This window comes from Thamnophis sirtalis, unplaced genomic scaffold (genome assembly GCF_051295495.1).
Source record: "Thamnophis sirtalis isolate CommonGarterSnake01/CBP01778 unplaced genomic scaffold, rThaSir2_p1.2 scaffold_15, whole genome shotgun sequence".
NCBI classification, from domain to species: domain Eukaryota; kingdom Metazoa; phylum Chordata; class Lepidosauria; order Squamata; family Natricidae; genus Thamnophis; species Thamnophis sirtalis.
In genome coordinates this window covers 44,527,075-44,554,667 of record NW_028261395.1, presented here as the reverse complement: position 1 = coordinate 44,554,667, position 27,593 = coordinate 44,527,075, and the positions used below count along the sequence as shown (strand labels likewise).

General features: G+C 45.7%; 1 protein-coding gene across 1 annotated transcript in view; it reads left to right on the top strand.

The window, feature by feature from the left end:
• MORN1 (MORN repeat containing 1) overlaps window positions 1-27,593 on the top strand; it is a 136,949-nt gene that overhangs the window by 95,332 nt on the left and 14,024 nt on the right. The window contains exon 14 of the transcript XR_015695114.1: window positions 14,445-14,569. The gene's annotated coding sequence lies outside the window, so the exon portion shown is untranslated. The remainder of the gene's footprint in view (window positions 1-14,444; window positions 14,570-27,593) is intronic.

The window sequence follows — 27,593 nt, the reverse complement described above, 5'->3', positions numbered from 1 at the left end:
CTTCCCTTCCAGGTGAGCTGCGTGGCATCATCGGGCGTGCCCATGATCGCTCTCTGGGTGGGCAGCTAACACAAAAGAGTGGCCACTTTTTTTTTTTCTCCTCCGTGCTAATTACCCTAATCCCCCCCTCCCTTCCTCTCCAACTTAATATTTTTGCATTTCATATTTTTATCCCCCTTGCAAGAAATGCAATTGCACAAAATTCCGACCTAGGCTTCCCAAGAGCATGAAGCAGATGCCTCGTCCCCTATAAAACCCCTTTTATTTAGGTTAAAGGAAATTCCTCTCCAGCAAAGTCACGGAAAACAGTCTTTCATGAGATTTCACAACTACAGACCTTTATCGGGACTTTATGGACAGCTGCCAGACCGATATCTTCAAAACGCCACGCTGTAGCAGCAATCCCTTGGCAAGAAGTCAGGAACAGATCTTCCACCCTAATGAATTGAACTCATTGTCTCCTGCAAACTCCACTCCCCTTTCGCTCCTCTTTATTCTCTATGGGAGGGGCCATTCACCGTCGAGGCTTCCCGAGAGCCTGAAGCAAACTCCTGGTCCCAACAACAAAAAAAAACAACCTTTTATTAATTTGCTGTCAATTCTGCTCATTCTCATCCAGCAAAGTCTTTCAAGGGGGATTTACAGTCACAGACCTTATCTGGCTTGGAGAGCTGCCAGGCCGATATCTGCAAAACCTGGCAAGGAGAGTCACGAACCAATGAAGCGAACTAATGGTCTCCTGCAAACTCCACTCCCCTTTCGCTCCTTTTTTATTTCCTCTGGGAGGGGCCATTCACCGTCCACCTGTGGCCTTACTCCCAAGTCGACCCCTGTTCTTTGGCTGTTCCCTTCGTCTGGCAACTCTGCGCATGCGCACACTGGGAACAGGCTCCAGCTCTGATGTCTGACTCCGAAGGCAGCTGATAACTGTCGGATGGCCCTGGCCCCCTTTCTGCCTCTGACGCAGAGCCCTCATCCGAGCCTTCCCCAGACTCCAGGACTGGCCCATCTTCCTCCCCAACCTCCTCACTCTCCGAATCTGCTCCCAGTTCCCCTGGCAAGCCACCACAGAAAAAAGAATTCCAATTATTGCTTGTTTCACCCATTCTTTTGGGGGCTGGTTTTGCGGAAACACTCTATTTTGTATGCACAAAGGAGAGTGTGTGTGTGTGTGTTGCGTTTCTGGTTCGTTTTCTTGGGAAAAAGAAAAGGCATCATTATTTTATTGCTCCAGCGGATAAGCGGGGATTTAGGAGTCGCAAGGCAGAAAATGTGGCGCATTCCCTAGCAGAGCGGGAAACAAACCCAGCCAAAAAATCAAGGGGGAAAAAGTTGGCATAAATATTCTTGTACACGGCGTGGGGTGAGCAGAGGAGTCACTTCCTGATTGCATTACTTGTGGGAGGGGGGACGTTTTGGGGGCTTGCAACGGGCACGATGAGGAAACCTGAGGTCCAAGGGCTCCATCTCCAGAAGAGAGGGTGTTTTCCAATTGTATTTGTCTTTTATTTTAACTGTGTTATGGCTGCCGTCGGCATCCCTAATGCTTCTCATGTGTGCCTTTGACTCAAGCCATTTGGAGGATGGGGGCACGAATGGTTTCCAGCAAGTGCAGTTGGGGTGGGGGGACAGGGAGAGGGAGGAAAGTAGTAGTAGAAAAGAATGAGGAGGAGGAGGAGGAGGAGGAGAAGGAGAAAAGAATGAGGAGAAGAGGAGGAGGAGGAGAAGAAGTAGTAGTAGTAGTAGTAGTAGTAGTAGTAGTAGTAGTAGTAGTAGTAGTAGTGGTGGAGGAGGAGGAGTATGATGACAAAAGAATGTTGTGGCCTGCCAGCAGAGCTGGCAGCAGATTCGGACAGTGAGGAGGTTGGGGAGGAACATGGGCCAGTCCTGGAGTCTGCGGAAGGCTCGGACGAGGGCTCTGCCTAGGAGGCAGAGAGGGGGCCAGAGCCACCTGACAGTTCTCAGCTGCCCTCGGAGCTAGATAGCAGTGAGGCAGAGGAACAGCTGGAGCCTGTTCCCAATGTACGCATATGCAGAGCTGCCAGAAGAAAAGAACAGCTCAGAAATCAGGGTCGACTTGGGAGTAAAGCCACAGGTGGACGGTGAATGGCCCCTCCCATGGGGAATAAAAGAGGAGGGAAAGGGGAGGGGGCTTTTGCAGGAAACAATTCGTTCGGTTGTTAGATTCGTTTCAGGAGTGTGAAGATCTGTCCGTGAATCTCAGAGACTCTGTGCCAAATCTTTCCTTGCACAGCCCTGCGTTTGGAAAATATTTACATGGCAGCTTTCCAAGCTAGATAAGGTCTGTGGTCCTAAATACTCCTTTGAAAGATTGTTTGCCAGGCCTTTGCTGAATGTGAAGGAGAGGAGTTCACATTCGTTTAATAAAAGGGGTTTTGTCGGGACTTCTTTTTGGGGAAGCCTAGGTGAGAACAGCCCCTTCCAACTCTATTCTAAATTCTCAAAGTATTCGTCTCGAAGGTGCCACGGCACAATTGCCCTCACTTTTCTTTCTTTCCGGTTTCCGACAGTATCTCAGAGGGCCCCGTGGCATCTATTATCCCGCTGAAATCCCTGCGCTTTCTCCCAGTTAAAGTCCTCGCTGGCTGGGCGCCATCCCAGAGGCTGTTTTCAGAAGGAGCCTATATAGGGAAGCCTTACAGATAATTTTTCTTCTTCTTCTTCTTTTAAGATTCGGTCTCCTGATGGGGACAAAACACAGCTCCGTTCCGATCATAGGGAACCTAATAACTTGTTCAAGTACCGCATAACATAACAGCACACCAGGAATGGAAAGGAGGAAGCGTATAGAAGGGGGAACCGCCGAATATGACAAGCTGGAAACCATATAAAGAATTCACATAATAAGAAACATGTGGCTGGGTTGTTTCCGGCTTTGGTGAAAAGGTTGGGGGGGGGGGGAACCAGAGAAAACCTGACCCAAAGAAGCTTTTTTCAGGAGGCAACTGGACTTTCTCGTTTTTTTTCTTTGAAGACATTTCGCTTCTCATCCAAGAAGCTTCTTCAGCTCTGACTGAATGGTGGAGGATGGAAGGATTTGTACTCCTTGCAAACAGAGCTGGTCATTTGCATCCTTTGAGAGAGCCATTGAGGCCACTTGGAGGTTTATCTCTGTCCCAAGGGTGCTTTTTCAGGAAGCAACTGAACTTTCTTGATTCTTTCTTTAAAGACATTTCACATCCATGAAGTTCTTCAGCTCTGACTGAATGGTGGAAGATGGAAAGATTTATACTCCTTGCAGACAGAGCTGGTCATTTGCATCCTTTGAGAGAGCCGTTGAGGCCACTTGGAGGTTTATCTCTGTCCTAAGGGTGCTTTTTCAGGAAGCAACTGAACTTTCTTGATTCTTTCTTTAAAGACATTTCAGTTCTCATCCATGAAGTTCTTCAGCTCTGACTGGATGGTGGAAGATGAAAAGATTTATACTCCTTGCAGACAGAGCTGGTCATTTGCATCCTTTGAGAGAGTCATTGAGGCCACTTGGAGGTTTATCTCTGTCCTAAGGGTGCTTTTTCAGGAAGCAACTGAAGTTTCTTGGTTCTTTCTTTAAAGACATTTCACTTCTCATCCACGTTCTTCAGCTCTGACTGAATGGTGGAAGATGAAAAGATTTATACTCCTTGCAGACAGAGCTGGTCATTTGCATCCTTTGAGAGAGCCATTGAGGCCACTTGGAGGTTTATCTCTGTCCTAAGGGTGCTTTTTCAGGAAGCAACTGAAGTTTCTTGGTTCTTTCTTTAAAGACATTTCACTTCTCATCCACGAAGTTCTTCAGCTCTGACTAGACGGTGGAGGATGGAAGGATTTATACTCCTTGCAGATAACTGGTCATTTGCATCCTTTTAGAGAGTCATTGAGGCCACTTGGAAGTTTATCTCTGTCCCAAGGGTGCTTTTTTCAGGGGGCAACTGGACTTTCTGGTTTTTCTTTGAAGGCATTTCCCTTCTCATCCACGAAGCTTCTTCAGCTCTGACTGGACGGTGGGGAATGGAAGGATTGATACTCCTTGCAAAGAGCTAATCATTTGCATCCTTTTAGTGAGTTGTTGAGGCCACTTGGAGGTTTATCTCTGTCCCAAGGGTGCTTTTTCAGGAAGCAACTGGACTTTCTCGTTTTTTTTTCTTTGAAGACATTTCGCTCAGCTTGTGGGTGCTCCAACAATGGGGGTTTTAAAGAAGAGACCGGACCACCACTTGTCTGAAATGGCATAGGGCAGGGGTCGGCAACCTTAAACGCTCAAAAGAGCCATTTGAACCCATTTTCCACACAAAAGAAAACACTGGGCGCCACAAAATCCTTCCAGCTGAGCGGTTACAAAACTAGCTTAGGTAGTTGAATTAAATGTTCTGGCTTTTTTTTCTGAAACTTTTCTTTTCTTAGATTTATCCACGATTGGCCTACTGGGGCGGGAGGGGGGTGTCGAAAGCTCAATAAATCGCATGTCGGACGAGTGTCACCCATTGGCAGTTGTGACACATGTTTTGAGTGACCAGGGAACCGCAGCAGAGGGATGAAAGAGCCACATGCAGCTCCAGAGCCATGGGTTGCCGACCCCTGGCATGGGGTCTCAAGCTGGAGCAGGGGGTTGGACTAGAAGACCTCCAAGGTCCCTTCCAACACTGCTACTCTGTTATTTCCTCTAGCAGGCACACAGGGGCGGCCCAGGCGCCGGCAGGAGGTCTCTGGAAGATTTGTAGGGTGGGAAAATCTCCGCCTGGGGCAGGCAGGGTTGTGTAGACCACAGAGAGGAGTGTCCTTGTGTTTTTGAAGTCTTCGCAGTCACCCAGCCGCCCTATCTTGCTCGATTCTCTCCAGCAACTGTCTGGATTCCCGCCTCCTCCCCTCCCCCCAAAAAAAATACCACCCAACCAAAAATGGGAGGCGGGGGAATATGAATATATCCAGGCTGCTTTCTCTCAGGAGCATTGGGTGTGGTCCAGATGGCAGAGCGGTTATTTGGCGGAGAGTGGGAGTCTTCCCAAAATCTTGAGGAAACGCTCTTTTCACTAGTCCGGAGGGAAGCGGGCTGCTTTTCCCGCCGCCCTCCCCAATTCCTCACCTACAGGAAAGGAGACTCCCCGAGAGCTTTTTAAAACTGAATTACGATTCCCCGTATGTCCCTCTGATTTGACCCAACGGCAGATAGGTTTTTACAGCAACCTCCGGAAGAAAACGGAGAGGCCCCAAAATACGAAGGCCGTGTTTAATTTCCAAAGCAGGAGCCTCGCAACTCTGCCTCGACCCCGACCGAGCCCACCATTTCAGTTGCTAAGTGAAACAGCTGTGAAGTTTTGCCCCGTTTTATACAGAATAACCGAGTTGAAAGGGACCTTAGTAGTCCAATCTCAAGCAGGAGACCCCCCATACCATTTCACAGTAGGCAAATGGTTGTCCGGTCTCTTCGTGAAAGCCTCCAGTGACGGAGCACCCACAGCTTCCGGTGGCGAGCGGTTCCACGGGTGAATTGTTCTCACTGTCAGGAAATTGCTCCTTAGTTTTAGGTTGCTTCCCTCTTTGATCAGTTTCCATCCCATTGCTTCTTGTCCTGCCTTCTGGTGCTTTGGAGAATAGAATAGAATAGAATTATGAATATAGAATAGAATAGAATTATGAATATGGAATAGAATAGAATTATGTATATAGAATAGAATAGAATTATGAATATAGAATGGAATAGAATTATGAATATAGAATAGAATGGAATAGAATTATGAATATAGAATAGAATAGAATTATGAATATAGAATAGAATAGAATTATGAATATAGATTAGAATAGAAAGAAGGCGAATAGAATAGAATTATGAATATAGAATATAGAGTAGAAGGAAGGAGAAGAGAACAGAATAGAATAAGAAAAGAAGGAAGGAAGGAGAATAGAATAGAAGGAGAATAGAATAAGAAAAGGAAGGAGAATAGAATAAAATAGAATAGAAGGAAGAAGAATATAATAAGAAAAGAAGGAAGGAGAATAGAATAGAAATAGAATACAATAGCAGAGTTGGAAGGGACCTTGGAGGTCTTCTAGTCCAACCCCCTGCCTAGGCAGGAAACCCTATACCATTTCAGACCAATGGCTATCCAACATCTTCTTAAAGACTTCCAGTGTTGAGGCATTCACAACTTCTGGAGGCAAATTCTGTTCCACTGATTAATTGTTCTCACTGTCAGGAAATTTCTCCTCAGTTCTAAGTTGCTTCTCTCCTTGATTAGTTTCCACCCATTGCTTCTTGTCCTGTCCTCAGGTGCTTTGGAGAATAGTTTGACTCCCTCTTCTTTGTGGCAGCCCCTGAGATATTGGAAGGCTGCTATCATGTCTCCCCTGGTCCTCCTTTTCCTTAAACTAGACATACCCAGTTTCGGCAACCGTTCCTCGTATGTTTTAGCCTCCAGCCCCCTAATCCTCCTTGTTAAGTATAAGTATAAACATGGACATGAATAAAGGAAATGAGTACAGATAAATGGGGACAGTAGGACAGAGACAATAGGCATGCTGGTGCGCTTCGGCACACCCCTGTTTACGGACCTGTGATTCTGGAGCCGCATGTGGCTCTTTCTTCCCTCTGCTGCGGCTCCCTGTCGCCGGTCGGCTCCACAATTGATAGGGCTTTCAGTTAGGACAGGTGGAGGAAAAAGGACACCGCACTAGGAGGAGACTCTATGGTGGGGGAACCGGACTTCCGGTCGACTCCAGAATTGAACAGGGGGCTTCTGGTTAGGACCTTTGTGGCTCTTTGAGTGTTTAAAGGTTGCCGACCCCTGTTCTCTAGACCAAGACCTTTTAACTTCCAGATTTATGTGGGATGGGCTGCTATTAAGAGCGAGAGCAGAAGTAAGCCTTCTCCAAGATGCCTCTTAGCCCCGAAGGAGTCCTAAGGTTAGAGCCACTCTTCTTGCGCCATGTAGTGAGCGTGGGTCAGGAGCCTCTGGAGCAGAAGACAACAGGACGCGTGGCTCAGGGTGGGCAGACGGTGACTCATCCCCCGCCAGTGTTTGTGTTGGCAATCTGCTTCTTCCTTGGTTTTATTTCGTCGCCCCCCCCCCCCCCGCGCGCGATAAATAAACCCCCATCACTGAGATGAGGTGGTGCGCCAGCAAATGCCAAGAAAACAAGGGAAATGTCAGCCTTCGCATAATTCACCGGGAGCTCTCGGTGAAATCTCTGTGAATGCAAGATGTCACTTGCAACCCCTCTTATTTCGTTTCTATTTTATTTTTTAAACAAAACTGGATCTCTGGAGGCCGTCCTTCCTCATCCGACAGGATGGCCCGGCTTAGAAGGAGAAAGGAAGGAGGGTGTGTTTTAACTTGCAAAAACTTTGGGGGAGAATCACAAGGGTTTGGGATGAGATAATCTGATCCAAGCATCTTTCATCTCTCTCTCTTTCTTTCTGTCTCTCTCTGTCTATCTCTCTCTCTTTCTGTCTTTCTCTCTGTGTCTCTTTCTCTGTCGCTCTCTTTCTGTCTCTACGTCTCCCTCTCTCTGTGTCTTTCTCTCCCTCTGTCTTTCTCTCTGTCTTTCTCTCCCTCTCTCTTTCTCTCTGTCTTTCTCTCCCTCTCTCTTTCTCTCTGTCTTTCTGTCTCTCTCTCTCTGTGTGTCTCTCTCTGTCTCCCCCTCTCTCTCTGTCTTTCTATCTTTCTGTCTCTCTCTGCTAATCTCTCTCTTTCTGTCTTTCTCTTTCTGTGTCTGTCTCTCTCTTTCTGTCTCTCTACGTCTCCCTCTCTGTCTTTCTCTCCCTCTCTCTTTCTCTCTGTCCTTTTCTCTTTCTGTCTCTCTCCCTCTCTCTCTCTTTCTCTCCCTCTCTCTTTCTCTTTGTCTTTCTCTCTCTGTCCCTCTCTCTCTTTCTCTCTGTCTCTCTCCTCTCTGTTTCTGTCTGTCTTTCTTTCTCTTTCTCTCTCTCTCTGTCTTTCTCTCTTCCTCTCTGTCTCTCTCCTCTCTGTCTCTCTCTGTCCCTCTCTCTCTGTCTCTCTCCTCTCTGTCAGTCTCTGTCCCTCTCTGTGTGTCTTTCTCTCTGTCTCTCTCCTCTCTGTCAGTCTCTGTCCCTCTCTGTGTGTCTTTCTCTCTGTCTCTCTCCTCTCTGTCTCTGTCTGTCTCTATGTGTGTGTGTCTTTCTCTCTTTCTCTCTGTCTCTCTCTGTCTCTCTCTCCCTCTCTCTCTTTCCTGCTTCACACTTCAGTCACTTGGCAGCCGCCCTGTTTAGAAAATTATACCAAGCTGCAGACATAGCCAGGAGCTCTTGTTTGCATTCCTGCCGAGTGGCTTGCCACAAAAACTGCCAGAACGCACCAAGTACACTCGGAGGGCTGAGAGACACTTGTGGTTTGCAAGGGGGGCTGGGGTGGGTGGGCTTTCTTTCCTTCCCTCCCCCATTTTCTCTGGGTTTGCCTCCCCCTGCCCCCCGACGCTTCGTCAGATGTGGTCGGATGCCCATTGTGGAGACCCCAGCTCTGTTTCTGTGCTCCACGGTGGGGAGAATTAACCCCAGTTGTGTGGGTCAGGCAAACGCCAAGATTTTGCTTTCTAGATTTGGCAGAGCGGAGTAGTTTTGGTGGCTGAAGGAAGTAGGGCAAGATAGATATCAGATCTTTTCTTTCTAATCGGAAGGGATTTTTATTAAAAAAAAAAAGATGTGGAGACTCTAGAAAGAGTGCAGAGAAGAGCAAAAAAGAGGATTAGGGGACTGGAGGGTAAAGCATATAAAAAAAAAAACGGTTGCAGGGACTGGGTATGTCTAGTTGAATGAAAAGAAGGACCAGGGGAGACAGGATAGCAGTCTTCCGATATCTCAGGGGCTGCCCCAAAGAAGAGGGAGTCAAGCTATTCTACAGGGCACCTGAGGGCAGGACAAGAAGCAATGGGTGGAAACTAATCAAGGAGAGAAACCAACTTAGAACTGAGGAGGAATTTCCTGACAATTAGAACGATTCACCAGTGGAACGACTTGCTTCCAGAAGTTGTGAGTGCTCCAACAGTGGAAGTTTTTAAGAAGAGATTGGACAAGCATTTGTCTGAAGTGGTGTAGGGTTTCCTGCCTAAGGGGGTTGGACTAGAAGACCCCCAAGGTCCCTTCCAACTCTGTTATTCTATTCAGGGGGTTGGACTATTCCATTCTTATTCTATTCTATTCCATATTTTCTATTCCATTCCATTCTTATTCTATTCTATTCCATATTTTCTATTCTATTCCATTCCATTCTTATTCTATTCTATATTTTCTATTTCATTCCATTCTTATTCTATTCTATTCTATATTTTCTATTCCATTCCATTCTTATTCTATTCTATTCTATATTTTCTATTCCATTCCATTCTTATTCTATTCTATTCTATATTTTCTATTCCATTCCATTCTTATTCTATTCTATTCTATATTTTCTATTCTATTCCATTCTTATTCTATTCTATTCCATATTTTCTATTCCATTCCATTCTTATTCTATTCTATTCCATATTTTCTATTCCATTCCATTCTTATTCTATTCTATATTTTCTATCCTATTCCATTCTTATTCTATTCTATTCCATATTTTCTATTCTATTCCATTCCATTCTTATTCTATTCCATATTTTCTATTTCATTCCATTCTTATTCTATTCCTATTCTATTCCATATTTTCTTTTCTATTCCATTCTTATTCTATTCTATTCTATTCTACATGCTAGTTCTTTCTTCCTCCTCTCCTTTTTTCCTCCTCTTGATCGCGTTCCTTGAGTGCAAACCACTCGAAAGCCGACTGGATCATCCTATTTTTTTGACCCTCTGAGTCAAACAAATATGTAATATGACGTCGTAATATGAGGACTGGTTTCTGGCCCATTTGCGCCCAGCGGTCTGAATCCGATTACAGCCTCGCCATCCTTCTCTTGCCTCCTAGCGCTAAGGTGGTCCCTGATCCCTAGATTTTCAGTCCTAGCGTGGTAGGATTCCCCTCCCGATCTCTCCAGAAAGCCACTGGATTTTAAGCGATGAAAATCGTAAGCAAAGCCCATCCTATTGATTATGGGAGAGGGGCAGAGGTGGGTTCCTACCAGTTCGCACCAGTTCGGTAGAACCGGTTCGTCAAATCTACCGAACCGGTTAGAAGAGGTCCCACCAGTGGACCCAGAAAGCAGGCCACACCTACAGAAGAGGTTCCAAAAATGTTTGAAACACACACACACACACACACACACAGACTCACACAGAGAGAGAAAGAGAGAGAAAGGAAGAAAGAAATAAAGAAAAAAGAAAGAAAGAAAAAGTGAGAGAGATGAAAGGAAAAAGGGACAGAGAGACAAAAGGAAGGAGAGAGAGAGAGAAAAAAAGAAAGAAAGAAAGAAAGAAAGAAAGAAAGAAAGAAAGAAAGAAAGAAAGAAAGAAAGAAAGAAAGAAAACACATGGCCGGCTAGCCACTCCCACCAGGTCACATGGCTGGCAAGCCACTCCCACAAAGGAGGCCACACCCACAGAATAGGTTCGAAAAATTTTTTAAACCCACCACTGGAGAGGGGGCAGATGTAACTTCCTAGTTTGTTTCGGGGCGAGAACGATGGGGCTCTGCCAGATCTGCCCCCCTCCATTATACTCATGGCTTACGGAGGCCGGTCGCAAATCTCCCTGACTCTTAGAAACATACGGCTACTCAGCCGCAACTATAACCTTGCTCTAATTTGAGTTTGATTGCCTATTGAGAGCGTCTGATTATTCCTTAAGAGTCACTTTGGAGTGCAGCCTGAAGGTACAATATAAAATAATTGAAGGGAATGTAAAATCTCCAGCTGGCAGCTTTGTCAGCCAGTCGAGGGGAGGACTTGTCTTCCCCTCCATCCATTCAGAGAGCCCCAGATGTGGAAACGGAGCACCACCAACTTCTCCTCCTCCTCCTCCTCCTGTCTCACCTTTTATCAGATCCGTAAAAATGTCCCGACCCCCCCCCCCAAAAAAACCAGATCATTTTTGCCCCTGAATTTCATGGTGCAAATTTGGGGGGGGGGGAATTAAAAAATAACTCTCCGTACACGTTATATACGAATGCGTAGCCACGAGGACGGCAAATGAAGAAATGAGTTTTCTTCCCCTCCCAACAGATCTGCATTTCTTATTTATTCATTTCGGGGCTGATGGATTAAGGGCAGCTGTGTGTATGGAAATGGTCCCCCGATCTTGGATGATCTCTAATAATAACTTGGAGTCTTGTAAACTCTTTAATCCAGGGGTCCTCAAACTAAGGCCCCAGGGCTGGATACGGCCCACCGAAGTCATTCATCCGGCCCACAGAGGACCAGAAGGCTGCCCCGTCCACATCACCCCACCTACCCGCCAGCCCCCACCCACTTTCTGGAGGCTGAAGAGGCCAAAAACAGGATAATTAATATCGTCACATTTATTCACGGGGGCTATCAAAATAGAGAAACACCCCCCACAACATGAATAAACATGACGATACCTCCCGCCTATCAAACATCTGGAAACCTGCCCTAGTCAACAAACAAGCCCCACCCACCACCCAGGCCGTTACAACACAAAACAACAACGGACACACAGCCAGCACCAATCTACCAATCATGATATAACCACACAATCAATCATTCCACTTACTGAAACAAAGCCAGCACTCCACACACCCCCACCAAGATTTATAGAAAGACGGCAGCTCCGACCACGCTTTAAGCCGAAAACATCAGCCTGAAGATGGCGAGTGAGACCTCGCCGAAACGAGGCTTCCCAAGAGCACGAAGCAAATTCCTGGTCCCAACAAAAACCCCTTTTATTAATTTGCTGTGAATTCTGTTCATTCACATCCAGCAAAGTCTTTTGAGGGAGGATTTATGGTCACAGCCCTTATCTGGCTTGGAGAGCTTCCAGGCCGATCTCTGCAAAACTTGGCAAGGAGTCTCGGAGAATCATAAACCAATGAAGTGAACTCATTGTCTCCTGCAAACTCCACTCCCCTTTCGCTCCTCTTTTATTCCCTCTGGGAGGGGCCATTCATCGTCCACCTGTGACCTCACTCCCAAGTCAACCCCTTTTCTTTAGCCGTTCCCTTCGTCTGGCGGCTCTTCTCATGTGCACACTGGGAACAGGCTCCAGCTGTTCTTCTGCCTCACTGATGTCTGACTCTGAAGGTAATCGATAGCTGGCATATGGCTCTGGTCCCCTCCCTGCCTCTGACACAGAGCCCTCCTCAGAGCCTTCCCCAGACTCCAGGACTGGCCCATCTTCCTCCCCAACCTCCTCACTATCTGAGTCTGCAGCCTTCCATAGGAGGAGGAAGGAGAAGGGAAGGGAAGGAAGTAAAAAAGAGAGAGATAAAGAAAAAGGAAGGAGGGAAAGGAAGGAAGGAAGAAAGAAAGAGGAAAGAAGGAAGGAGAAGGGAAAGAAGTAAAAAAGAGAGAAAGAAAAAGGAAGGGAGGAGAAGGGAAGGGAAAGAAGTAAAAAAGAGAGAAAGAAAAAGGAAGGGAGGAGAAGGGAAGGGAAGGAAGTAAAAAAGAGAGAAAGAAAGAAGAAGGAAGGGAAGAAAGGAAAGAGAAGGGAAGAAAGTAAAAGACAGAAAGAGAGAGGAAGGAAGAAAGAAAGAAAGGGAAGTAAAAAAAGGAAGGGAAGGAAATAGAAGAAAGTAAAAAAGAGAGAAAGAGAAAAAGGAAGGAAGATAGAAGGGAAAGAAATAAAAAAGAGAAAAAGGAAAAGGAAGGAAGGAAAGAAGTGAAGAAAGTAAAAAAGAGAGAAAAAGAGAAAAGGAAGGAAGAAAGAAAGAAGTAAAAAAGAAAGAAAGAAAAAGGAGGGAAGGAGAAGGGAAAGAAGTAAAGAGAAAGAAAGAAAAAGGAGGGAAGGAGAAGGGAAAGAAGTAAAAAGAGAAAGAAAAAGGAAGGAAGGAGAAGGGAAAGAAATAAAGAGAAAAGGGAAGGAAGAGGAAGGAAGGAAGAGGAAGGAAGGAAGAGAAAAAGGGAGAGGGAGGAAGGAATGAAAGAAGAAAGAAAGAAAGAAAGAAAGAAAGAAAGAAAGAAAGAAAGAAAGAAAGAAACAAAAAAATTAATCCAAACGTCTAAATACCAAAAGTTTTCTACAAACCGCAGGCCCAACACTGTGTTACTATGGTGTTTTTTGGATGCCTCCTTATTTAGTAAAAACGTTTGGTGGGTTGCTAAGAGGCGAAACTGAAACACAGAAACAGTCGGGCTGCTTTGGCTGGCAGAAAAAAGGTTTTTTTTTTTTTAACCAAGGCAAAATAGGAAGTAGGTGGGTGAGAGAGAGAGAGAGAGAATTCTGTCCCAAAATCGTCCCCCACCCTTCCTCCTCCTCCTCCTCCTCTCCCCATCCCCCTCCTCCCAGTTTGGTTTATTTTTTTTTCCATTCTCTCCTTCTCCTCCTCCTCCCCCACTTTGAAAAAGCCGAGACTGCCAAACCAAACTCCTGCACAAAAGGCACAGCTTTCACAGGGGGAAAAAAAGGAACATTCTGTTTTTTAGGCCGAGATTTCAGCTTTCACTGTGGCCTCCCTCTGCTTTTCCCAACCAGGAAATAGACCGAACCGTTGCACCGTGTGCTTCTGGGTTTAAATCATGCCCATTGTTGCTTCCTCTTCGATGCTTCACTTTTATTTCATTGCCTTGCATTGCATTTCTGCTTTATTGCATTGCAGTTTTATTTTATTGTTTTGTTTCATTTTCTTTTATTTTTTGTAAAAAAAAAATTTATTTTAATACCGTAGGAAGTTATCACCCAGCCCTCTCCCAGAAAAAAAAATAAATGAAATATCCTAGGAAATATTGAAAAGGCAGAATATTTCTCTGGATGTGAAAAGGGAAGAAACATGTTTTAAAAGACAGAATAGCTGCCTGCAGCTTCCTGCCCGTCCCCACTTTGTCAATGAGCCATTAAGAAGACTAAGCTAGTCCACTTTACATAATAAAGAGTTCTCCCCTTCAGCCCCAGAGTGATGGGATTAAGGCATGATAATATTGGCCCTTTTACCCAACTCGCCACATGGCATCTGAGAACTCAAACAAAACCAGGATTCAAAACGCAGCCTAGAGAGTTGCCCCTGCATGGCACCATGGGAGTCCGACAACCAATCAGAATACAAGCTCAAGATCAAAGGCCAGAGAGGGCATAAAACCAGGGATTCGGCTTCTCTTCCTTCCCTTCTCTTCTCCACCGACATTGAAGCATGTGATCACCTTTTCTGTTCAGGGTTCAAGCCACGTGGTCCTGTCCACCATTAAAACCATCTTTCCAAGCAGCCTCCATGTCTCCAGTGTCTTTTTCCCCACTTGGAGCCGAACCCAGAAGGACATTTCTTCCAACAATACAAACATACCACCTTTCGTTAAACGGTGCGGTCGTCTGGGTCCAGATACTTTGTGCAATAACAAATAAAATGACAACCAATATTCACCATTTTAAAGTAAAGGTAAAGGTGTTTGTTTGTTTGTTTGTTTTAAAGGAAGAAAGTACAACGAAGAAGAAAACAAAGTGGAAGCTAAAAGTACAAGAACGGAGAAAACTAAAAGAAAAATAGAACGGGGAAAAAACAACGACACACAAAAGTGACTTCCAATCTTCTTTAAGGTAAAGGTTCCCCTGCACGTGCGTGCTAGTTGTTCCTGACTCCAGGGGGCTCTGCTCATCTCCGTTTCAAAGCCGAGGAGCCAGCGATGTCCAAAGACGTCTCCGTGGTCATGTGGCCGGCATGACTCAACTCCCGAAGGCGCATCAAATGCTGCTCCCTTCCCACCAAAGGTGGTTCCTATTTTTCTACTTGCATTTTTTACATGCTTTCAAACTGGTAGATTGGGAGAAGCTGGGACAAATAATGGGAACTCACTCCGTTATGCGGCGCTTAGGGATTTGAACTGCCGAACTGCCGACCTTTCTGATCGACAAGCTCAGCGTCTTAGCCATTGAGCCACCACATCCCCTCTATTCCTTATTTTATCTATTCTAAATACTAATACATAACATATTTTTGTAACAATCCCTTGCAGCAGTGAGTACAGTGAGAATAATTTGCCTCCAGAAGTTCTGGGTGCTCTCATCACCGGAGGCTTTTAGGAAGCAATTAGAGAACTGTTTATCTGAAATGGTATAGGTGTGGACTAGAGGACCTCCAAGGCCCCTCCTGTTTATTCTTTTTAAATGGAATCAAATGGAATTAAGAAAGAATGGAGGAGAATAGAAAGAGAAGAGAATAATGGAGAACAGAATAGAATAGAATAGTGAAAATAATCAAATAGAATTAAGAAAGAATGGAATAGAATAGAATAGTAAAAAAGAATCAAATAGAATTAAGAAAGAATGGAATAGAATAGAAATAGAATAGTAAGAAGATAATCAAATAGAATTTAAAAAAATGGAATAGAATAGAAATAGAATAGAATAGTAAAAAGATAATCAAATGGAATTCAGAAAGAATGGAATAGAATAGAAAGAGAAGAAGAGAATAATGGAGAATAGAATAGTAAAAAGAATCAAATAGAATTAAGAAAGAATGGAATAGAATAGTAAAAAAAGGATCAAATAGAATTAAGAAAGAATGGAATAGAATAGAAATAGAATAGAATAGTAAAAAGATAATCAAATGGAATTAAGAAAGAATGGAATAGCATAGAAAGAGAATAGAATAGTGGAGAACAGAATAGAATAGTGAAAATAATCAAATAGAATTAAGAAAGAATGGAATAGAATAGAATAGTAAAAAAATCAAATAGAATTAAGAAAGAATGGAATAGAGTAGGAATAGAACAGAATAGTAAAAAGAATCAAATAGAATTAAGAAAAAATAGAATAGAAATAGAATAGTGGAGAATAGAACAGAATAGAACAGAATAAAAGAATAGTAAAAAAAGAATCAAATATAATTAAGAAAGAATGGAATAAGTAGGAATAGAATAGAATAGAATAGCAGAGTTGGATGGGACCTTGGAGGTCTTCTAGTCCAACCCCCTGCCTAGGCAGGAAACCCTAGACCACTTCAGACAAATGGCTATCCAACATCTTCTTAAAGACTTCCAGTGTTGGGACATTCACAACTTCTGGAGGCAACTTCTGTTCCACTGATTAATTGTCCTCACTGTCAGGAAATTCCTCCTTAGTTCTAAGTTGCTTCTCTCCTTGATCAGCTTCTGTCCATCATTCAGGTGCTTTGGAGAAGAGTTTAGAACTGTCTTCTTCAAACCGAAACTCTGCTCGTCAGGTTCCCGGCAGCCTCATATTTTTGTCATCACCTTCCCCATGGATGCCCTTCCCTGCCCACAACCCTGGACAACCAGAGACCTTCCCCCTAAATCTTCACACACACCCCTCAACCATGACAGTCCAAGGACCTTCTCCACCCTTGCTCTGCTGGTCTCCCAGCAGCTCCACCTTCTCTGGTGGACCCCCTTTCGAGGCAACCGGCTGCCAGGCATTCCCTCGGAGGCTGTGAAACCCACCCTCGGAGGCTGTGAAACCCACCTCCCCCCCCCCGCCCGCCCACCCGCTTGACTGCCCCAGCTGGCATTTCTTGGAAGCCTGCCCTGGGCCTCCTGCCACTTCCCCTTTGTTCCCCTGCCATTTGCAATTCCTTCCACAAGCCCATTCCATTAGTGGCTATTGTTCCCCCTCGCCATTGTTAATTCCAGCTTGTTTGGCTGCTTTTCTCCTTCTCTCTCCCTCTCCCCCCCCCACCCCCTTCCCCACTTGCTTCCTCCTTCCCTCCCCTCCCTTCGAACGCTCATCTGCGAAGGTGGGCTTCCTTTGACATTTGGCCAGGGGTCGCGTTCCTTGGTGCCACCCCAGACCGTGCGTCTTCTCGCTGTCAAGCTGGGGTCCCACATCCCACCTTCGGCAGGCACACAACACACACCCCTCTAAAACAAAACCCAAAATGTATTTATTTTCTTTATTTAGCTTGTCAAACATGTAAAAGATAAGAGGTATAAGTAGAATAGAATAGAATAGAATAGAATAGAATAGAAGGAGAATAGAATAGAATAGAAGGAAGGAGAATAGAATAAAAGGAAGGAGAATAGAATAGAATAAGAAAAGAAGGAAGGAGAATAGAATAGAATAGAAGGAAGGAGAATAGAATAGAAGGAGAATAGAACAAGAAAAGGAAGGAGAATAGAATAAAATAGAATAGAAGGAAGAAGAATATAATAAGAAAAGAAGGAAGGAGAATAGAATAGAATGAAATAGAATAGAATAAAAAAGGAAGGAAGGAGAATAGAATAGATGGAAGGAGAATAGAATAGAATAAGAAAAGAAGGAAGGAGAATAGAATAAGAAAAGGAAGGAGAATAGAAGGAAGGAAGGAGAATAGAATAGAAGGAGAATAGAATAAGAAAAGGAAGAAGAGTAGAATAAAATAGAATAGAAGGAAGAAGAATATAATAAGGAAAGAAGGAAGGAGAATAGAATAGAATAGAATAACAGAGTTGGAAGGGACCTTGGAGGTCTTCTAGTCCAACCCCCTGCCTAGGCAGGAAACCCTATACTGTTTCAGACAAATGCCTATCCAACATCTTTTTAAAGACTTCCAGTGTTGGGGCATTCACAACTTCTGGAGGCAAATTCTGTTCCACTGTTTAATTGTTCTAACTGTCAGGAAATTTCTCCTCAGTTCTAGGTTGCTTCTCTCCTTGATTAGTTTCCACCCATTGCTTCTTGTCCTGCCTTAAGGTGCCTTGGAGAACAGCTTGACTCCCTCTTCTTTGGGGCAGCCCCTGAGATATTGGAAGACTGCTATCCTGTTTCCCCTGGTCCTTCTTTTTCATTAAACTAGACCTACCCAGTTCCTGCAACTGTTCTTCATATGTTTTAGCCTCCAGTCCCCTAATCCTCTTTGTTAACATGGACATGAATAAAGGAAATAGGTACAAATAAATGGGAACAGTCCTTCGGGATTGGGCGGCCTATAAATTCAATAAATAAATAAATAAATAAATAAACAGTAGGACAGGGATGGTAGGCACGCTGGTGCGCTTCTGCACACATCCTTTTATGCACCTCTTAAGAATGGGGTGAGACCCAGTGTAGACAGTTTGAGGTTAAAGTTTTGGGCCTTTGAGGATGTAACAACGGAGTCAGGTAGAGCATTCCAGCCGTTGCTGAAGTCATATTTCCTGCTAATCGAGTCTTGAGCGATAAATGCAGAATTCCTTTTGGGATTTTCCAGGAGAATGGAGGAAATCAATCAATCAATGAAAACGGGACATTTTTCAAAAGCAAGAGTAAGGGAGAAGTTCTTCCTCTCCCTCCCGCTGTCTTTACCACGTCCGCTAGCCTAACTTTTTCGTCTCTGAGCGAGTCCTTGGTGCTCTCTGAGCTTGCTGGTTTTCTCGCGGACGTTTCTATGACACTTACTAGGTAGTAACATCAGTGCTAGGAGGAGGAGGAGGAGGACTGTGGGGTCCCTGGTGCTCTCTGAGCTTCCTAATTTTCTTGCAGGCATTTCATTACCCAACTAGGTAGTAACATCAGTGCTAAGAGGAGGAGGAGGAGGACTGTGGGGTCCCTGGTGCTCTCTGAGCTTCCTAATTTTCTTGCAGGCGTTTCATTACCCAACTAGGTAGTAACATCAGTGCTAGGAGGAGGAGGAGGAGGACTGTGGGGTCCCTGGTGCTCTCTGAGCTTCCTAATTTTCTTGCAGGCGTTTCATTACCCAACTAGGTAATAACATCAGTGCTAGGAGGAGGAGGAGGAGGACTGTGGGGTCCCTGGTGCTCTCTGAGCTTCCTAATTTTCTTGCAGGCATTTCATTACCCAACTAGGTAGTAACATCAGTGCTAGGAGGAGGAGGAGGAGGACTGTGGGGTCCCTGGTGCTCTCTGAGCTTCCTAATTTTCTTGCAGGCGTTTCATTACCCAACTAGGTAATAACATCAGTGCTAGGAGGAGGAGGAGGAGGACTGTGGGGTCCCTGGTGCTCTCTGAGCTTCCTAATTTTCTTGCAGGCGTTTCATTACCCAACTAGGTAATAACATCAGTGCTAGGAGGAGGAGGAGGAGGACTGTGGGGTCCCTGGTGCTCTCTGAGCTTCCTAATTTTCTTGCAGGCATTTCATTACCCAACTAGGTAGTAACATCAGTGCTAGGAGGAGGAGGAGGAGGACTGTGGGGTCCCTGGTGCTCTCTGAGCTTCCTAATTTTCTTGCAGGCGTTTCATTACCCAACTAGGTAGTAACATCAGTGCTAAGAGGAGGAGGAGGAGGACTGTGGGGTCCCTGGTGCTCTCTGAGCTTCCTAATTTTCTTGCAGGCGTTTCATTACCCAACTAGGTAATAACATCAGTGCTAGGAGGAGGAGGAGGAGGACTGTGGGGTCCCTGGTGCTCTCTGAGCTTCCTAATTTTCTTGCAGGCATTTCATTACCCAACTAGGTAGTAACATCAGTGCTAGGAGGAGGAGGAGGAGGACTGTGGGGTCCCTGGTGCTCTCTGAGCTTCCTAATTTTCTTGCAGGCGTTTCATTACCCAACTAGGTAATAACATCAGTGCTAGGAGGAGGAGGAGGAGGACTGTGGGGTCCCTGGTGCTCTCTGAGCTTCCTAATTTTCTTGCAGGCATTTCATTACCCAACTAGGTAGTAACATCAGTGCTAGGAGGAGGAGGAGGAGGACTGTGGGGTCCCTGGTGCTCTCTGAGCTTCCTAATTTTCTTGCAGGCGTTTCATTACCCAACTAGGTAATAACATCAGTGCTAGGAGGAGGAGGAGGACTGTGGGGTCCCTGATGCTCTCTCAGCTTGCTTCTGTTCTTGCAGACGTCCCATTACCCTAACTAGGTATAACATCACCCGTACTAGCAAAGAGTGCTAGTAAGAAGTGGGGAGCAAACCCCACTCCTTACTAGCACGGATGATGTCACCCAGTTAGGGGAATGAAACGTCGGCAAGAAAACCAGCAAGCTCAGAGACCACCGAAGACCCCACCCCCTTCATTTTTCAACCCTTGAGCTGCAAAGGTTCCCCTTTATTTCCTCCCCTTTCTCATCACCGCGCTGCACCTAGGGCGAAACTCCCCAGATGTATGGATCCTCCTGCCCTCCTCTTCCTCCTCCCATCGGCTGGCACCCCAATTTCCGAACCAATTTGCACACCACGCTAAGCGTTCGCACGTGGCATCCCACACACACACACCCGTCCTTGTTCGCCCGAGGCCTTTATTTCCCGGTTTAATTGCTACGCGTTGAAAAGGCCTTGCAGCTGGAGTTCGCCGGAGAAAACGGCCACTTTTTACGCTTTCCAAGATTCTGGGAAGACTGGGGAAGTGCTCCCGTTCTCTCAGCTTCCTCCGGGCCCATCGTCTTCCGCGGCCCTTGGAGAGATTGCGGTGCCAGCCAGGGATGGGCATGAAAGGAAGTCGCGAGAGGAATGGTGGAAATTAGAGTCAGACGTGATGAAAACATCTGGAGGAGGAGAAGGGAGGGAGAGAAAGGAAGGAAAAGAGGATGGCAAGGATGAAAAGAGGCTGAAAAGTAGAAAATCAATGTCTCCCCCATGAATCACGAGCTACAAGATTTATGAAAGAATAGAAGCTTTCTTTGAGAGAGAGAGAGAGAGAGAGAGAGAGAGAGAGAGAGAGAGAGAGAGAGAGAGAGAGAGAGAGAGAGAGAGAGAGAAGCTGTTCTTTAAAAGAAGTGGGTTGAGGGAGGAAATCCACCACCTCCTTTTCTCCTCCTTTTCCCCCATGCAAAAATGGGCATGCCTGGGTGAATCGGGAACGGCTTGGCCCCCTCGTCCCTTTTTGGAAACCTGGAAAAGCTTCTTGTGGCCCTCCGGTGGCCTGCGGAGCTGGTGGCAGACTCAGACAGTGAGGAAGTTGGAGAGGATCATGGGCCAGTCCTGGAGTCTGGGGAAGACTGGGACGAGGGCTCTGTGTCGGAGGCAGACAGGGGGCCAGGCAGACGGGGCCATCTGGGAGTTATGTGCTGCCTCCGGAGTTGGACATCAGCGAGGCAGAGGAACAGGGGGAGCCTGTTCCCAGTGCGCGCATCCACAGAGCTGCCAGAAGGCAAGAACTGTTAAGAAAAAAGGGGCGACTTGTGGTTAAGGCTTGGAGATGATTGGCCCCTCCCATAAGAGGAAAGGTCGGTCAGCTTTTGCAGGAAGCAAATTTGTTCGTTCTGGTCAGTTTAAACTCTGAAGCTCTGTTTTGACTCTGTGCTCCGTGGAGCCTTGCAAAGCTAATTGGCAATTAGGTCTTTGGCAGCGTTTCAAGGGAGATAAAGACGGGTGCTTATCAGCCTTATCTCGAAAGACTTTGGCAGACTTCTGTCGGACTCCTTACAAACTATTTGTGACTCATTACGGGCTGTGAATGAATATAATTCACAGCTGTTGAAATAAATATGGCTGTCTCTCTCTCTCTGTCTCTGTCTCTGTTTCTCCTTCTGTTTCTGTCTCTTGTCTGTGTGTGTGTGTGTCTCTGACTCCTGTCTCTCTCTCTTTCCCTCTCTGTCTATCTCTGTCTCTGTCTCTCTATTGCTCTCTGTCTCTGTCTCTATCTCTGTATGTCTCTCTCTAGCTTGTTTCTCTGTCGCTCTGTCTCTGTCTATCTCTCTGTCTATGTCTGTTTCTCTCTGTCGCTCTGTCTCCCTCTGTCTGTCTGTCTCTCTGTCTATGTTTCTGTCTGTCTCTCTATCTCTCTATGTATATCTCTGTCTATTTCTCTCTGTCTCTCAATATCTCACTCTGTCTCTCAATGTCTATGTCTGTTTCTCTCTGTCGCTCTGTCTCTCTCTGTCTGTCTCTCTATCTCTCTATGTCTATCTCTGTCTCTCGATGTCTCACTCTGTCTCTCAATGTCTTTCTCTGTCCGTTTCTCTCTGTCGCTCTGTGTCTTTATGCCTCTCTCCATGTCTCTGTCTCTCGGTTGCTCTCTGTCTTTTTCTGTCTCTCTCTGATGCTGTTTCTCTTTCTTTCTCTCTCCTCCCCCCCCCCTTTCGACTCACGAGAGATATCCATGCTTTGGCAGTCCCCAAAATGCCAACAGATGCATAGGATGGTGAGGGACTGGTGGTGCTGGTGCGTCAGGAACTTCTTCCAGAAACATGGCGATGTCTCTCCGTCTTCCTCAAAGCACAGCTCTCCCCGCTCCCTTCCACAGGGGGTGCCTTCCCAAGGTGCCTCAATACCTTTTATCTCCAAGCAAACACACTCACACACACCGAAGTTGTAGCTCAGCCAAGGTCTGGTGTAGCCACAGGTTCCCCACTTCTATTCAAGGTGGGTGGGCTTTGCCAACTCCTAGAGGGCTGATCTTTGATTGGCATCTCAGGATGCTCCCCCTTTTCCTCCCCCTCCAACGCTTGGAAGAATAGCCAGGGGGAACGGATTTTTGGTCAAGAGTCCAAGGTGACCCTTGGACCAAGCTCCAACAGGCCTCACCACACTGGGTCTAAAGGTCTTGCCATCTTCTCCTCCTCCTCCTCCTCCTCCTCCTCCTCCTCCTCCTCCTCCTCCTCCTCCTCCTCCTCCTCCTCTCCACAAACCCCACTCCTTTCTAGCACTGATGAAGTTACCTAGTTGGGTAATGAAACATCTGCAAAAAACCACCAAGCTCAGAGAGCCTTAAGGACTCCTCCTCCTCCTAGCACTGATGATGTTACCTACTTGGGTAATGCAACATCTAGAAGAAAACCACCAAACTCAGAGAGCACCAGAGACCCCACAGTCCTCCTTCTTCTCCTCCTCCTCTTCTCCGCAAATCCCACTCCCTTCCAGCACTGATGAAGTTACCTAGTTGGGTCATGAAACGCCTGCAAGAAAACCACCAAGCTCAGAGAGCCCACAGTCCTCCTCCTTCTTCTCCTCCTCCTCCTCCTCTTCTCCGCAAATCCCACTCCCTTCCAGCACTGATGAAGTTACCTAGTTGGGTCATGAAACGTCTGCAAGAAGACCACCAAGCTCAGAGAGCCCACAGTCCTCCTCTCCTCCTCCTCCTTCTCCTCCTCCCACCAACTGTTTGCTCTGCTCTTCACCTTCTCGGCTTTGGTTCCCGGAAGGGGCTGCCAGCTGTCCTAGCTGCCTCTCTTGCTTTACAAAAGCCCACCCGCTTTTTATGGCCTTGAATGGTTCCAGGAACTGCAAATAAAAAACAGCAGCAGCAGAAGAAGAAGAAGACAGGATTCCTGGCGTTCTCCGAACAGTGAAGAACCCTCTGTCGTTTCCCTCCCACCCACCCCGCCCCTCTCTTTTTCTCTCTCTCTTTTTCTTCTCCTTTCCCCAAAGCTCTCCGTTCTTTTTTTTTTCTCCCCTCTCGTAAAGGCTTTTATTTTTTTTATTTTTTTAAAAAAAATCGGTTGCTAAGGCAGAGGCTGCTCCGAAAAAACAAAGTGTTCTTTTCCCTTTGGCTTCTCTCGCTTCTCGTGTTTATGAGTAGGTGGGGTGGAAATAGCTTGTTTTCCACACCAATAGGTAAAAGGAGAAGGAGAAGGAGGGAGGCTGGCAGGGAGAGAAAGGGGGGGGAGAGAATAGAGAGAGAGAGAGAGAGAAGAGCCCCCCATGCACCCCCCAGGGAAGAGGGAAAGTGGGCCTTGAGTGGTCAAGAGCATCCCGCCACTTCTATGACGTCAAGACCAGCGAAGGCGGACGAGATGCTCCAGCCGGATGCTGAGATAGAAGGATAAAGCATCTGCATCGAAGGACAACTAGCTTGGAAGAGCAAGGCTTCGTTGGAAGGTCAAAGCCGTTACGGGGAAGGAAGACGAAGACACACGTCTCCTTGTCTCTCGCTGAACAAGGCCGGACCGAGCGAACCACAGCCTTCTCTTCCTCCTCCTCCTCCTCCTCCTCCTCCTGCCCCGCATTGCGCCCGAGCTGGCTTCTCTCTGCCAACGACGTCATTCCCTTGACATCGGTGTGTGTTCCCAACAGCTCCGGCGTTTGGCACGGCGTGTTTTCGCCATGTATTGAGACACATTTGCGCTGCGGAGGAAAACAAAAGCAGCTGAGCCGCGTGGGAGGAAAATGAATCACTGGTGGGGGGGGGGAGAAAGGGGGGGGGAGCCCAAGTGTGGGTGCCTCTGTGTGTGTGTGTGTATTTGTGTGTGTGTGTGCGTATTTGTGCCAGTGTGTCGGGAGGCTTGTTGGGAGAGAGAAAAGAGGGCTGAGCGTTTGTTTCAAAAGACAGGGTGATATGGGAGCATCCCCCCCGGAGCAAGATGGCCCTTGGAAGTCCCAAGGTCCTACTTTAGAGACACGAATAAGTTTGTTGGTGGAGCCTGGATCATCTGGAGAAGATGGATGCATGGATGGATGGATGGATGGATGGATGGATGGATGGATGGATGGATGGATGGATGGATGGATGGATGGATAAGAGAACAACCAAGGGAGGGAAAGGGACACAATTTTGGTGCTGATGAGGGCACCTTTGGAAGATCTGAAAGTCCAGATTAGATCATCATCAAGGAATTCTATGTGGTCATGAAGAGTTGACAGGGACTTGATGTCCATCAGTCAACCAGTGCAAAGACCCAGCTCCCTGGAGAAGGCTTTGATGGAACCTGGATTTGGAGAAAAAGGAAGGAAGGAAGGAAGGAAGGAAGGAAGGAAGGAAGGAAGGAAGGAAGGAAGGAAGGAAGACAACTAATCGCAAGGTGAACTTTTGGTGCTGATGAGGGCACCTTTGGAAGATCTAAAAGTCCAGATTAGATCATCATCAAGGAATTCTATGTGGTCATGAAGAGTTGACAGGGACTTGATGTACATCAGTCAATCAGTGCAAAGACCCAGCTCCCTGGAGAAGGCTTTGAAGGAGCCTGGATCTGGAGAAGGAAGGAAGGAAGGAAGGCAACCAATCGCAAGGTGAAGTTTTGGTGCTGATGAGGGCACCTTTGGAAGATCTGAAAGTCTAGATTATATCATCTCCCAAGAATCCTATGTGGTCATGAAGAATTGACAGGGACTTGATGTCCATCAGTCAATCAGTGCAAAGACCCAGCTCTCTGGAGAAGGCTTTGATGGAACCTGGATTTGGAGAAGAAGGAAGGAAGGAAGGAAGGAAGGAAGGAAGGAAGGAAGGAAGGAAGGAAGGAAGGAAGAAAGACAACTAATCGCAAGATGAACTTTTGGTGCTGATGAGGGCACCTTTGGAAGATCTAAAAGTCCAGATTAGATCATCATCAAGGAATTCTATGTGGTCATGAAGAGTTGACAGGGACTTGATGTCCATCAGTCAACCAATGCAAAGAGAAGGCTTTGATGGAACCTGGAGCTGGAGAAGGAAGGAAGGAAGGAAGGAAGGAAGGAAGGAAAGAAAGAAAGAAAGAAAGAAAGAAAGAAAGAAAGAAAGAAGAAAGAAAGAAGACAACCAATCGCAAGGTGAAGTTTTGGTGCTGATGAGGGCATCTTTGGAAGATCTGAAAGTCCAGGGTAGCTCATTACCGAAGAATTCTGTGTGGTCGTGAAGAGTTGACAAGGGACTTGATGTCCATCATGAAGACTTGACAGGGACTTGGTGTCCATCAGTCAATCAATTCAAAGACCCAGCTCTGTGGCGAAGGCTTTGATGGAGACTGATTGGGTGGGCGTGGCCAACTTTTAAAAAACTTTTAAAGCATTTTTTAACTACCGGTTCTCCTGGACCAATTGTTTAAAAATGCTAAAAAAAAATTTAGAAAAAGTTCTGATGATCATGCAACACAGTTGATGGTCGCATAGCTGATAATCATAACTTTTTTTTTTTTACTTTTTAAAGCATTTTTTAACTACAGGTTCTCCTGAACCAATAGTTTCAAAATGCTAAAAAAAAGTTTTAAAAAATTCTGACGATCACACGGCACCATTTTTTTTTTTTTTACTACCGGTTTGGGCAAACCGACCCGAACCGGTAGCATTTCACCCCTGATACAGTTCCTGTTCTTAAAAGGCTATAAGAAGAATTATTGGGACAGAATTAGAGGGAACTGGGATACGTTTTGCGAATATTATTCGTCTCCCCTCCCCACTTTGGTTTTCATAGAATTTTTATTAAATATTTTCGAAAGGAAGGAAGTACAAAGAAGAAGAAAACAAAGTGGAAGCTAAAAGTGCAAAACCAGAGAAAACTAAAAGAAAAATAGAACCGGAAAAAACAATACACAAAAGTGACTTCCAATCTTCTTTAAGGTAAAAGTTCCCCTGCTAGACGTTCCCGACTCTAGGGGGCGGTGCTCATCTCCGTTTCAAAGCTGAAGAGCCAGCGCTGTCCGAAGACGTCTCCGTGGTCATGTGGCCGGCAGGACTCAACTCCCGAAGCTGCATCGAATGCTGTTCCCTTCCCACCAAAGGTGGTTCCTGTTTTTCTACTTGCATTTTTACGTCCTTTCGAACTGCTAGGTTGGCAGAAGCCGAGACAAGTCACGGGAGCTCCCTCCGTTAGGGATTCAAACCGCCAAACTGCTGACCTTTCTGATCAACAAGCTCAGCGCCTTAGCCCCTGAGCCAACGCGTCCCATAATCTTCTTTATAGTAGTGATAAACATTTACCTGCTACCTTGGGTTTCCATTACAGTATAATTCTCTTCTCTCTATGATTTATCCTGTCTAGTCATTCTAACCATGAATCATGAATGCACTTTTAAAAAAAAAAAAAAAAAAAACTGTTTTACACAAAATGTCTATAAGGGATTTCCAGGCAGTGATCAACACAAAGATTGTCTTCGCTCTGAACGAAAAAGAAAAGTCAATTTAGCCATCTCAGCAAGTTCCCTCGGCTTCTTTCATTGTGGGTTAAGGCTGAATCTTTCCATCTTTGTGCACACAATAATCTCACTGCCATTATCGTGTTCGAAAACAGAAACCTTGCCTTTTTCCCCCCAACTGTTTCTTCACTCTTCCCAATTAACCTCCCCTACTTCTGTCACTTTAGCGCTCTGCTAGTAAGCTCTTTCCAATAAGCCACTCTAAAGTACTGACTTGGCTGGGGCATTAAAACTCTTCCCGAGTTACCCTTTCAATCTTATTTTTCTTGCCATTTTTACAGGAGTCAGGAGTTTCTTTCTGTACACCAGCCTCAGCGCAGAGAGGAAGTCTCGGTTACATTTTACCCTTGCAAATTCTAAAAATATGCCACCTACTTTAAAAAATAAATGGGAAATAGGAGTTCGGGGTGCAGAGAAGAGCAATTAAGATGATTAGGGAACTGTCTCTCTAATCTATAATAAAGACAGAACTAAAAATTTGGGGCGTGTAATGATGTATAATTATACAAATATTATGATGAGAATAGCTGGAAATTGTAACCAGGTCCACATTCCGGCCAAAAATAAGGTTGGGGAGAAGCAGAGGTGGGTTCCTACCAGTTCTCACCTATTCGGTAGAACCGGTTCATCAAATCTACCAAACCGGTTAGAAGAGGTCCCACCAGTGGACCCGGAAAGCCGGCCACACCTACAGAAGAGGTTCCAAAATTTTTTGAAACCCACCACTGGTCCTTGGATATGATTATTCTACACTATCATGCTCCTATTTATAAAACTCAGTGCCTCTGTGAAAGGTAAGGATGACTACTGCGTTTGTGGTGCAATCAGAACATTGCGTGTGTTGAAGTTGTTTTAACGCAAACCAAAGATGCCTTTTAAAAAATAAGTTTACATCATATTCTACAGCTAGTGCTGTCGTCGGCATCTTCATAT